The following is a 13,426-nucleotide window of genomic DNA, read 5'->3' as shown; positions in this document are numbered from 1 at the left end:
TCGTTTTTTTTCTCAGACCATCACTAATTTTGGCAGTGATGACATTTTGATTCTCAGTCTGTGAGTTTGTGAAACAACACCATCTGTGTGCTTTCCTCTAATTAGGGTAATAGCCGCAAATATTACTGCAACAGTTTCTCATGACAAGCTGTTACATGCCAATGTGTGAAGACTTTTCTGGGTTTGATAGGCACAAGTTAGCAATTACACTGATGTAACTGAACAGCAATGCACCATTTTAATAACGAACAGAAGATTTCATATTTATCTAATTTGGCATTGTTCCCGTGAAGTGGATCACATCTGCAGAATTATAGTCTTTTTTTAACTTGCACATTTTCTATTTTTAATTTCTGCATTTTCAGTCTAACGTTGCATAAGGTCAAATCTTGTCAAATGAAAAAAGATTTGCGTGTTTCCTAAAAACAATAAGACCTTTGTGCTGCATGTGATGGGAGCATGACTGCAATTATCCAGCCTCACCTATGTGCAACACGCTTCACATTACCTCAAAAACAATATCATATTCATCATCAAAAGCTGACAAAACATTTCATTCTAGGACACGCAGTGCATCACATTATCTTCTCAATCTCCTTACTTCATTTTCTTCGGTACCATTTGAACCCCAAATCTGACATTAACAAATGGAAGTTAATTTGCCTCCCTCAGAACACGTTATAATCAGTCTAAAGGTTAATGTTTCTGCTAATTTATAAATGCAGGATTGCTGTCAGCATGAGGGGGAAATGGTTTTGAAAGGCCTGACATTGTAAATTAAGCCTGTCAGATCGTCTCTCTGCGCCGGCGGATCAGAAGATGCCACAGTCTATGATGTCAGACAGGCAGGCAAACAGCCTTGGGGGACAGACCTTGCTCCCTCACTTCCAAACACTGGGAATGCCTGGAATTATGTGGCTATGGAAAGGTAGTTGGGTGCACATCCTGGATGGTGGGTCTCACCTTTAGGGACTGTCCTTGATGGTCAAAAACCCAAATGATGGAAGTGGTTGATGAGATTTTAACTAATTCTGTGAGACTCACAGGAAGGATCATACGAATGGAGATGTCATGCTTTGTCAATATAATGTATTGTCAGAGCACAGCAGCCATACTCTCAGACCATGTGTCTGGGATTCAATTTGCATAGCTATCTTTTTCTTCATTCTAAACGCCAAAGAAAAAAAGCTCCATCTCTTGGCACTGAATTCTAGTTCTGCTGTATTTAGATATGGTCAATAACTCATCGCTATATCACACCTACTATTCATGAATCAGTGAAGGATCTATGTCAAGTTTTTAACATAAAATAAAGATAGTGATGAGCTAGATTGAGCACCAATAAAAACAATGCCCTTGCCAAGAAAATGGATAGCTGTAGTTTTGGAGTTATAGGGCATTAAAGGCTTGTGAGTCTTTTGGAGCTTCCCCTTTTCACATCCTTAAGCAAGATGCTGAACCCCAGATGTTCCCCGATATGTCATTTGGTATGTGAGTGTGTGAATGTGGTAGATGATACACTGTATGGACATGCGTGTGAATGGGTTAACAAACATATTATTGAATTGTGGTGCAAACCTATTGAAACTAGTCATTTAAAAGTGCCCATTTTGTAAGATAAAAGTACAATTTGTATCAACCAAGTCTTCAGTCTAGTATGTCCTCGCTCTCATTGTATTTGCTTAAATGTTGGATGGCAAAATTTGTCTTCCAAGTATTAGAACTGGCAAAGCCAAGTTCACATGAACTATCTTTCCTCTGGAACTGTTCCATCCATGCTAAGTGTTGTATAGCCTTGTGGGATGGAAAGAATTACAACCCTACAGTAAAGCCTAAAAGCCAATCAGACATTGGGGGGGTTATAGGACTATGGGAAAACAGCCAAGCTCTGACAAGCACCAATCTATTCCTACCAGTGAGATGATGAGGCCAAGAAGTAAGATAAAGATTATGTCAAATGTGTGGTTGAATTCCACCCCCCATGTGAAATAAATAAGATCTGATCCGGGCAGATTTCTTCCTCAGTGGGAGGAAATGACAACTGACAGATTAGACATCTTCTACTGTAATCTGTATAAAGCTTTGAAATATAGGCTGGCTTAGAGCCAGACTCTTTCTTTCCTTCTATGCAAGTCATCCAATCACAATCACACAAGCAAAATGACCAGAAGAATTAACATGGCTAAGAGAGACCTGAAACAAACTCTGAAACTAACTCATTCTTGTCCATCAAGCATCTGTAACAGTTGCAAAAGTGAGTGTATGTGTGTGTACTCATATTTCTAATGTTGAAGGGTCCAGGGAGAAAACCAACAATATGGGGCAACTCCTCTGTGAAGTCCAAATTCAAGGCCCCTCCACAATACATTTCCTTTTTAAACAAGTTCAAAAGTCTCCTGAACTCAAAATTGTGCTTGTGCCGCCTGCTTTTTTCACTTGGTACACAAGATAGCAAGAATTGTAAATGTGTGAGTGAAGTGTGTGTTAATGTTTGCTCTTGAGTGCCCCCTGTGCAATGCCAATCACGATACACACTTCTGAAAGTGTGTAATTACCATTTGGCAATGTCTTTGCTAGGACAGAAGAAACAAGGGTATTGTTGCTTCTTCTTTTTCTTTCAGATGGTCCCACTAGGCTCACCGCAGCAGATCATCTGCCTCCGTCTCCCCTTATCTCTAGCAGACTTTGCATGTCTTTTTTGTGGTCTTCCTGTTTTTCTTCCGTATGATAGTGTAGCTTCTTATGCAACATCCTTTGCCCAGTGAATACACTGTCCCTCCTCTGCACACGTCTAAACAATTTCAGCTTTGTCTCTCGAACTTGCTCTACAAATTGCCCAGCCTGTGATGGCCATCTGATGTATTCATTTCTAATCTCATTCATCCTCGTCACTCCTAACTGAAATCTTTAACATCTTCACTGTTATACCTTTCTCAATCTCATTCTATTGACTTCCATTCCTCTTTTCTCCAGAGCATGCCTCCACCTCTCCAGACTCTCTTCCACCTGCTTCCTACTCTCACTGCAGATTACGATGTCGTCTGTAAACAACACAGTCCATGGAGAATCCTGTTTGACCTCATCTGACAACCTGTCCATCACCACTGCAAACAAGAAGGGGCTCAGAGCCAATCCCTGATGTAATTCCACCTCTACCTTCAACCTATCTCTCACTCCTGCCAGTATCTTGCTATCCTCATACATGTCCTGCACCACCCTACGCCTGACTTCTTTATGCAGTACCAGTTCCTCTCTTGGCACTCTATCAGATGCTTTCTCTTGATCCACAAAAACAGAGTGCAACTCTTGACCTTCTCTATACTTCTCTATCTCCCAAAGCATGCATCACATCCATAGTGCTCGTTCTCGGCATGAAGCCATACTGCTGCCTGCTGATCATCACGTCAGCTCTTAACTTAGCTTCAGCAACTCTTTCCCATAGCCTCATGATATGTCTTAAATGTCTTCTCCGTAGTTACTACAGCTCTGCACATCATCCTTATTTTTGAAAATAAGTACCAGTACACTCTTCCAAACATGATAACACCAATGAATAATTTTAAAACCTTTTTCAAAGAAAATTAACACTCCAAATGTACCAAAAATAAGCGTTCAGTTATACACATCTTTCAGTACAATAATGGAAATTCCTACCACTTTATTACTTAGTCTATAGATTGATAACTGTCTTTTTTCATTAGCTGTGACTTTGAGAATGGTGATGGTCTTACCAATGCAGTTGAAAGTAAATAATAGGGTCATCTATAATTCTGGTATTTCTGGCTAGGTGGTATATGATAATTTTATTGAAGGATATGTCAGTCACACATTTAAACAGGGAGTTAGCCTATGGCACTAAAGCAGAGTATTTTCTATCACCAACCATTTACATTACAGGGACTCAAACATTGCATTTTTATGTAAGAAGTAAGTGGTAGCTTGCCATGACTCAGAAATTATATTATGCATTACAGTATGAATCTTTAGGGTTTTTATTTGTTTTTTTGTTTTTGTTTGTTTTTAGCTTATTGGCACTTTTACATACTAAAAGCTTTTTTGTTAGTTAGCTGGCACTTTACATCAGTGGGTGACCAGGCGACCACAGGCCACATGGCCAGAGTGCAGCAGGCTGTGTTTGAGTCTGACCCAAAGCCCTTTGCTGCATGCCATCAACCGCTCTCTCTTATGCTCGTTCTCTCTCTCCACACTTTCCTGTCTATCTTCACTGCTCCACTATCCAATAAAAGCAAAAGTCTTTCCCAAACTTTGCCAAGAGCTGCAGGATTCAAACACAATTTCAAACTCCTCATTTAAGCATCGCTTTCTGAATCTTATTTTGGTTCCATTCAGAGATTCAGCTTTTTGCAGCTCATTCTCTGCACCAGCTAGGTTGGTCCCATTGTCAGACTGAATCTGTGTGACTTGATCACTCCTACACACAAACCTCCACAAGGCTTTAATACAAGAGGCAATGTCTACAGAGTGAGACATTTCATTGTATGGTCCCACACGAAGCGTATTTAAATATAACTCAATCTTTTTACTTGACTTCCTTTTTTCTACTCCAACATTGTTGGATAAGCTAACAAATAAATAATAGTAATAAAAATACTGTTTATAGATTTAAATTATGTTTGTAATTCTAATTTCTTTGATCCTACCTATATGGTTTTTTAGTTTTTGTATTTTTGGGGCTGTTTTTTAACAAAGTGGGACCACCGAAAATTCTGGGTATCATAGTGGTAAAAAAACAAGTGTTTGTGTGTGTGTGTGTCCTCTACCTTGCCATCGTTGCTTTAACTTGTCATGATCCAGTGAAATGGTGTGTCACCTGAAAGCCTCACAACTCTGCACCAAATAAGCAGCACACGTGTAGGAGGCTGAGGACTGTAATATCTGTAATATCTGGAAAAATGTGAATCACTTTTAAAGTTTGGGAAAGACTTTTGCTTTTATTGGATAGTGGAGCAGTGAAGATAGACAGGAAAGTGTGGAGAGAGAGAACGAGCATAAGAGAGAGCGGTTGATGGCATGCAGCAAAGGGCTTTGTGTCCTTGGGCAAGACACTTCACCCGTTGCCTACTGGTGGTGGTCAGAGGGCCCGGTGGCGCCAGTGTCCGGCAGCCTCGCCTCTGTCAGTGCGCCCCAGGGTGGCTGTGGCTACAATGTAGCTTGCCATCACCAGTGTGTGAATGTGTGTGTGAATGGGTGGATGACTGGATATGTAAAGCGCTTTGGGGTCCTTAGGGACTATTAAAGCGCTATATAAATACAGGCCATTTACCATTTACCATTTTATTTTCTAGGAGAAAATACAACTGATAGAAAACCTACACTGTTTATGATTCTACCGATAAAGTATCAGATTTCTTTATTTATTGCTAAGTAAAGAGGAGACTGTCTTCAGTAGATTGTGTAGACTATTAATACATTTTCACCAAGTATCTGAATTTTAAAGTAATTTGATTTATACATCTGATTCTCCTGCAGCACTGAACTCCCTCAAGACTAAAATGTGGGGGCAGAAGATTCTTTTGATGCTGTTCTTTGTGAATATTGCGCAATTCCCCAGGGTTTCTATTGTCCATGTGCCATACCGTATCTGTCCAGGCTCTACCTTCCCCACTCTTCTGCTCTCGTTCAGAGACAGACGAGAAGAAAAATGTGCAGGTGTGTTAATTTTTTTTTTTTTTTTTTTTTTTTTTGCTGTGTCATCTATTTTGTAGTTTTATTTTACATGAAAAAGAAGCACACTGAGAAATATGAAGTTAGTTTTGTTGGCAGTGTCATCCTTCCTTACAATGGTCACAAGTCTTAATCGTTAGCTTATAACTTTTTGTTTTGACAGTATATAATTTGGCATTCGTTCTTTGCTGTCATCGGTGTAGTTTTCCTTTTTCTTTTTTCTTTTTTTCTGGAACCTGTACATGTCTTTGAGTTGACATTCAACGCTCTCTATGCCCCAGAGCTGTGATGACCCCATGCTGAGGCTTCCAGGCCCCACCAGAAGGGCCTGAAGTGCTTCACCAGGGTGACTTATAGCTGCTCTGATGAGAGACACATTCATTTACACTGACACTCACATACACTCTCATGGAGACTCAGAAACAATGCAGAGGAAGTGAATCAGGCTCATGGATACAGACGCGTGCATAAATGTTTTCTTTTTGGCACTTCATTAATTTTTTTTAGACAGATATGATCCATTTTATGAACCAGTGTAACCAAATTAAAATATATTTAACTAGTTTTGTTAGTGTGACACATTTTGAACATAGAAAAACATGTGGCAGATTTTAAATGCAATCATCAGAACCTGAAAAAAAAATGCAATAGGTACATAGAGGCAAACTCAAGTACTAATGGCATACTCCCTTAATAAATCACTCTCTGCACAATAGCGAGCACACACACCTGCGTACACACACCTGGCCACCCGTTTACTCACTCTATTCTTGCTGCTCCAAAGCCCCACCCAGTGTAGAACAAGAAGTGCATGACGGTGCTCTCTTGGACATGAGGATTTAATAGGTGACCCTGGGCTGCATGCTGGGTCCCCCGCTGCCTGGGCTCATCCAGCCGTAAAATGAGGCACAGGCAGGACCCGGCTGGTAATGAGAACTGGCATTTTGCTCAGGATAACCTCGGGAAAATCGCTTCTATAAATACCTTCTATAAATAAAAGTGTACCTTGGCCCAAGACTGCGTAAGGGGCTTTCTCTGAAAAGGTCATTTATTGCCCTGGCTCTGGCACAGCTCACCATGCTCTTGTTTTCCTCCTCTCTAATACCTCTGTGTCTGTGTCGTGGTCCCTGCATCTTTTTTTTTCTTTTTCTTTTATAAGGTCTTTGTGTTTTAACTCTAAAGAATATGGCACTTTATTATTCATGTCACGTGACACTTGGTGAGCTCCTTCATTCTCCTCATCTCTTTGAATGATTCTGTATATCCTTGACCTTGGTCTGGTCAGGACGTTCATCTTGGAGTGAGAAACACACAAAAAAGGAAAGAGCTGAGGCAGGGAAATTAAGATGTAAAACAATCACTTCAAGAAAAATATGAAGCTCATCGAATTTGCTAAAGGATGTTGTGTAGGAACAGGTTTTAGAGTTAGTCACTAACCCTGTGTTAATTACCCCCCCGAAGGCTTGTGTGTGTCTCTGTGTGTGTCGACACCATGGCCATGTCTCATTCATCAGTGCCACATCTAATCTGTTAGCCTGACTATAGCCACTGTGTTTTGTTATACACATCAGATTTCAAATGTGTGTCAGATTCCTCCATATGCAAGTATGAATTTAAGTATGAATCTTTTACTAACATAATCAGTCAAGGAAAATGCGAGGGACAAAGCCCTCTAGAGGCCAAAGTAGTCAACAAACAAAGGAGCCAGGTTATGTTGTCATAGAAAAATAGAAAATAAAAGCTTCAGTCTTTTGGTAGCTAATTAATATGTGCTTCACCAATAGATAAAAAGTTCCTCAGATTTTGTCAGGGTGACAACTGCGTTACCTAAACATTAATCAGAGTGCCGTCTGTTTTTAGAATCTGACAAGCTGATGTTGTGTTTTAAAAAAAAATTAAATCTAGGTGGTTTATACAGACAGAGACAACAGCTATTTAAGCACAGGTGAGAGTAAAAGTGGCACCATGCATAAATAAAGAATCTGACATATTACATTAAAGTCTTTTTATTTGATCCATATACCCTCCCTCATTCTCCTGCTTTCATGACACAGAAGGAGCCAGGGACCCTCTCTGCAGGCCAGGTCACTACTTAAACTTCGCTTAGCCCTTGTTTTCTGCCTGTGGGTAACTTAAACTGATTAGCCTCGACCCTACTTGGAATGGCTGACCTCCCAGTGCATCCAGTACCACTTATTGATCAATATTCATATTGATCCCAGCCCTCTATGCTGATCACGGGTGGATATTTCCATTGATTTGACCAGATTAGGGAAGACAAAAGGTTGCTAAATCAGTTTAGATGCAACCTGTCAATGGTATATGACAGCAAGTTGCACAGGGATTTCCAGCCTGGATTAGATTTGATGAGTGTTAACTGTGGAATTGATATAGCTGCAGGACTCTACCGATCGGTAGCTAATCAAGTAACATGGTATGTTAATGCTGTCACGCTTGCCCTTTGAATAGATGAGGTTTTACACACTGATTTGACTCACTAAACCCAGTGATGGATCAAATTTTAAAAATTATGCTTTTCATTTTTTAAAGTTTGTGCTGGGTTTTGACATTGTTTTTTTTGTTTGTTTTTTTTTAAAAGGAAGACAACCAGTGGAGTTAAATTAATATTTAAAGTTGTTTCATATACATAATATGAATTTTAAAAGAGTCAACATGTTGTAAAGTATTCACATACACAGTTACAGGACTGGTTAGTAATTATAGTTTCACAATTTCTTTAGTTAGCAATCAGTATGGAATTAAAATATTAGTTTCTGTTTGTGTTCCTTGAAATAACCACTATTTAAGGGCAATGCTAAAAATAATAATAATAATAATTTCAAGTTATTTTGATATTCAAGTAAGAGAAAAGAAAACCTCTGTTTACATTTTGCAATACACATTTCCTGGGTCTATCACAGTAATAATACCCACATACTTAGCTGTGCTGAGCAGTTTTTTTCTCAGAAAGATTCAAAATAACCATATAATTAGCTTGGATTAGTTTGCATTTAACAATACTTAAGTCAACTTAAAATAGATGAAAATATATCAAAGCAAACTCAAAGGGGTTATGCTACAAAAGGGGATGAACAATATATAAATATGCCTTCAAAATAAAAACTGAAATACTGCAGTGTAAGATTCGGTACCTTAACCAAAAACCTACATATAGAGCAGTGGCCCTAATACAGAAGCCTGAGGCACACCTTCATATACATGATCAAAGGGGAAAGAAAACAGAGCTCTTCTACTTAACAGGTAATTTGAAAAATGCCCAAATACATCAGTGTTGTGTGGTCTGGCCACCAAAAAGAAATGGTCAGCTGTGTCAAAAGTTTTGGATAAATGAAGAAACAAAAAACACAAGATGTGAAATGTGGCATAAGTGTCTAATAATACATATTATTAGCCTACATATTGGCTTTAGTTTACTGTGATAAACTGGTAACCCGTCCAGATGTACCCTGCATTTACCCCACCTCTATGACAGCTGGAATAGGCTTCAGCCCCCATGCGACCCTGAATTGAATAAGAGATCCAATTGGTTGATATGTAATATGTCAAAATCCACATCTAATGGCAAATAAAGTTACTAATTTATATAAATTTAGATTATTACTTTTTATGCGTTTTGTGTTGTCTTCCCACAGACTGAAATATTGTATCCTGAAGACAACATAGACAATATTTGTTCTTCACCACAGGAAGACAGCAGAGAACATAAGCAGTTATGCCCCAGCAGACAACATACTCACATATGCATTCACATACTGTGCGTGCTTTTGTTGTGCATGCACACCGAATCTTTTAGTAAGCCAAGGGAATACTTGCTTCCATCCCCTATTAAATATTGATGTTCTGCGTGGGACAAAATGAGTGAATAAGTCATGAAACACTGACAACACCACACTCAACGAAACAAAAAGCATGTGGACATTCGCAATGTGTGATGTGTGAATGTTACCGCAGAGAAAAGAGAGGAGAGAGAGATACAGCAAGAGAAAAAGAGAAAGGGTTTCCATTGTAACATCAGTGGTGGTCTAAATGAAAAATGAAAAATAAAATAAAAATGAAAACTATTTTGGGTAAAGATTGGAACATTATATTTAGGGATTTGAGGAGCACAGACTCCACTTTGTTCCTTTGTTCATTTTGCTTGAATAAAGATGGTTTATCCATATCTGTGTCTTGGTAAGCTATATGTATGATTTGGCAGCTTCTTGCTAGACAAACAATCCCTGGTGGATCTCTTCTCTTTGAGAGCTAAACGACAGTAATTGAAAGATCATGGTTCATTGGCTGACATTGGCTCTAACAGGTGTAGAAATGGCTACTTCTTTTCCGCTGTCCCTGGTGAGCCCATTTTGCGGACATCACTTTTTTGGGTCAGTGAGTTAATCCCAAAAATATGTCCTGCCAGAACCTTGCCATTTATCTGGGTGGCTACTCTGTGTCAAGCTCAGCATGGCTAATTCTCTCTGGGACTCCCCTCTGCTATGGAAGACAGACTTGACTGGCAAACTTACATATTATCGCCACAGTCCTCTTGTTCTGCTACTGGAGAGCTCTCTGAATGGTCAGAAATGGTACGTTAGGCAAAGATGATTAGGTCTTCATGTTAACTACAAGTATATAACTTCACAAAGATAGTAATTCATTAATAAAGCTGGCTAGAATCACACATTTCATTTGTATCAGGTCATTTATGAGCACTGAAATTATTCCAGTTTTCATCCACTGGATTTTTCAGGAGTGTGCCATAATGTTTTGGCAACTTCGCACTTGCCCCCCGCCCTAACAATTTCAATTTTAACAATTTTTCAACTCTCTGACATCCAAAGAAGAACTTACTATCAAGATGAAAACCCTTTAAGTTGTTCATACAAAGTCTAAACGCACTTACAGAATGCCCCAACCCACACCCTCAAAGCAATGTGTATTTTTTTGCATCAGTCCTTTCTGGAAGAAGAATTCATAGGGCTGTCAAGAGCCATACAGGGGTTGAATGTGGTCATTTATAAGAAGCCGACTGGAGCACAAAAAAAAGCAAGAGAGGCCATTTTGGTGCTGTCAGTGGGTTTTGTGGCTCTAAAAGGCTGTGGTGATGTGCTCTGACACTTGGGGTCTTGTATGGTGCTTTTAAGAGCTCTGCGTGGGCAATCTCTGCATCACACGCTGCCAAGCAAGACAAAAACATACCTGTCACTAGCAAACACTACGGCTGCACTTAAAGCGATTCCTACATGCCAGCAGAGGTCTTGGGGTGACTTTGTGACAATTTTGTTGTACAGTAAACCTTTTTTTGTTCTCTCTGGCTGAACATGACTGAAGCTATAGCTCTTTCTGTGCCACAAAGTTTGTTTTTGTGACTCTGAAAAAGAAGTGAATTTGCTGAATATTCTTGCAAAGTGTTGGAATGTATTCCATTTTTCCTTTTGGTCAACAGGAGACAAAATAATATTTTGTTCACCTCGAAATTGCATAGTAATCTGAATAATCCTAAATGTCCTTTTTTATTTAGCTCAGCATATATTTTTGGTGAGGTTTTCGTTCACCTTATTGTAATAAACAGTTTTTTTGCGGAATCCAATGCCATACAGGAAGGTCACAGTGTGCAAAACAAACAAGATAAAGGACAAAAGAGAGACAATCCTCTAGTAGACCCCCCTCGTTTCCTTTCCTCTTGCTTTCTCTTTCCCCTCATCCTCTGCTACCTTTACTGGCTGCCCTATTAACAACTGGTACTGCAGCTTTAATTACGCCCCTGTGATCTCCAAGAGTGGCGGGCACGTGTCATCTCCTTCCCAGGGGAGCCTGGGTAATTACCAGCATCCATCCAAGGGCCGCTGCTCCTGTTCCTCGGTCGTCGTGGTGATAATCACACTGCCGCCACTAACATCTGTTCCTCGGGCGAGAAGTCCAAGTGGCCTAAGCCTGTCACACCCTGCCTTCCTGTGTCAGGCCTGACCTCTGACCCCACCCATGGCTCCACAGGGCTAATTTGTTTACTTTTAGAGACAGGAAGAGGCAAACTAAAATCCCTTTAGAATTTAAACTATTGCGGGCTTGAATATGGGCACTCTGTGCATGATAACATATCGTGGGGTAGGTTATCCATCCCTGATCAATGGTCTGTTCGTTTAGGCTTCATGTTTGGTTGATCATTACTTGAATTTAGCAGCTTCGTGGTGCTTGACACATTTGCCGTAAATCCCAAATGAAGTCTTAAATTTGCACATTTTCAAACAATTGATATGTTGTTGTTTACAAATGCTTACTATTGCTTAGTAAGTGTTCTGGTTAAAAGAAGACTGCAGATTTTAATTGGCCAATTTGATTCCACCCCAGCCAGATTAAAAATGTGCCATAGGAGTTTACAGAGCCTAGTTCTGTCCATGTTGTCTGGGTGTCAGAGCTGGTGATGTTGTTATGCTGCTGTGTTGTCACTGGTTAACTGCTAAAAGGAGGTCCTCATGAGGTTGTGGGGTGATCTTTCATATGTCTTCATTGGTTATGTGATGCAAATAAGATGTACCAGGCTGTTGGTATGGCTGCTTCAGCTATCCTTTGTATGTTTAGTAATCTTGACAAAACTTGAAAGACTGTTCTTGAACACCCACTCTGGATAACAATGGGAGAGACAAAAATGTTCACAATTCAAGCAAATGATTGGAACTGGGCAAACAGCCAATCACCTGGAGAGGTAATAGACATCAAATGTATCCATTTTATTGCCAGAATGCACATAGTAATATCCCATACTTGACATTGCGAGCATGTCCCCACATAGCAGTCTTAAAAGCACCATTAAAAACTTCTAACAAGCCACTGACTGAAATAGTAAAATAATGGTCTTTAACGACATCCGAACAGGATTTTTATGTCATACATTAATCCAGAATTAAAATATTAAATTTACATTTTTGATGCCTTTAAAAGAACACACCTTTCTGCTGCAGGAAAAGGCTTTTTAGTGGGTTATAATGGGTATAGGTGAATTTCTCCATGCAGAGTTTCTCGTCAAGACTTTTGTTTGAACCCCAAAGAAGTTGTAATAGGAAGCTGAAATTCAGATCCTTTTTTTGGGTTGGATTAGGATTTCACAGCAAAGCAGTAACTTGTCCAGTTTCTTAGACATTTCGTCAAAACGCTTCCTGCCATACGCAGCACGTTGCATTTCTTGGCCAAGTTTTCATGGGAATAGAAAGGCCTGCTTATGGAGCAAGAGCAATCAGCATACAAATCCTCAGAGACCAAAAAGCCATTTCCCTCTTTCTCACTGATGAGACCCAGCAGCAAGTTCTGCCCCTCTTGCAAACTTTTCCCATAATGAGAGCACTTAAACATCTCTGACCACACTTATACGCAGGGAAAAGAGGGAGGATTAAAAGTGGGTACGTTAGATGAAGGGATAGGTACCCACTCTAAATGAAGATATATTGCATATTTGCAGCAGATGAGGTGGCAAAACTATAAAGCAGCATGGAGGTTTAAATAATGAAAAGCTTACTGATCAAAGGGAGAGGAAAAGTGATGTATTTAAGCGGGTCAGAATCTTTAAAAGCTGTTTTATTTATGCACTTTTTAAAAGAAAGTCATAGTCAATATTTGGCAGCTGTGACATTAACGAGCAAGTATTATAAGGGAGGGGGATTCATAAATATGCATAAAGATATTAGTGGGGTGTTAACAGTAAGCACCTGTCTACTTAACCGTGACAGGAGCTGTGTGAGTGACT

Source organism: Oreochromis aureus, linkage group 19 (assembly GCF_013358895.1).
Source record: "Oreochromis aureus strain Israel breed Guangdong linkage group 19, ZZ_aureus, whole genome shotgun sequence".
NCBI classification, from domain to species: Eukaryota; Metazoa; Chordata; class Actinopteri; order Cichliformes; family Cichlidae; genus Oreochromis; species Oreochromis aureus.
The sequence above is the reverse complement of the archived record's forward strand: the minus strand, read 5'-3'. Positions refer to the sequence as shown.